Consider the following 741-nt stretch of genomic DNA (forward strand, 5'->3'; position numbering starts at 1 on the left):
TATAGTATAATATTACAAGGTCTTGGACTACTTCTTCCCAACGATCAGTAGGCATTTCTGTACAGTAAGTACATGACTTTTGTGTATTGAAAAGAGCTGTGAAAAAATGTGAAATATTTGTCCTATGATAATTTGTGGCTACTGGCTAGTGAACTAGAATAAGATCAATAAATAAATGAATACAAAAGAAGCAGTATTGTTAAGTAAAACCCCCCCAATGCAAAATGATTGTATTTAGTTACAGCTGATTCGTCAAGATTTGTATATTGCGGATGCCTCAGGTTAGTCTTCTGACAAATGTAAATAATGTGAAACAGTTTGTCACCTGTGTAATTTTTTCCCTTTTACATACCTCCAGGATGTACTACTACGGCAGATGCAGCAGAAGTTGTAAGGACAGTCTAGATGAAAGGCACGCAACTGCCAGAAGTTCTGAGTCTTCGAGTACCTGACTGCTGCTACAGGCTCCTTAGGTAAGACTACAGCCCTGCATACTCCTCAGTATCACCACACTTTAGTAATAATGTGTTCCTAAACAAATATCATGGTCAGGTCTGAACGTGTACCTGAGCTGAAGGGTGCCAATGTTGATGATTAGTGCCGTGTGTCTGTAAAATTCAGCACAGAAATAGTAAAATTCTTTAGGTACAAGTCCAAAATTCTGGACCGCTAATATGCGGGGAATGGAAATATTAGACCTTAAAGAACCTACCGGTAGTACACATGTCAATGATGTCATTG

Source organism: Branchiostoma belcheri, unplaced genomic scaffold, assembly GCF_001625305.1.
Source record: "Branchiostoma belcheri isolate BF01 breed outbred unplaced genomic scaffold, Haploidv18h27 scaffold199, whole genome shotgun sequence".
NCBI classification, from domain to species: Eukaryota; Metazoa; Chordata; class Leptocardii; order Amphioxiformes; family Branchiostomatidae; genus Branchiostoma; species Branchiostoma belcheri.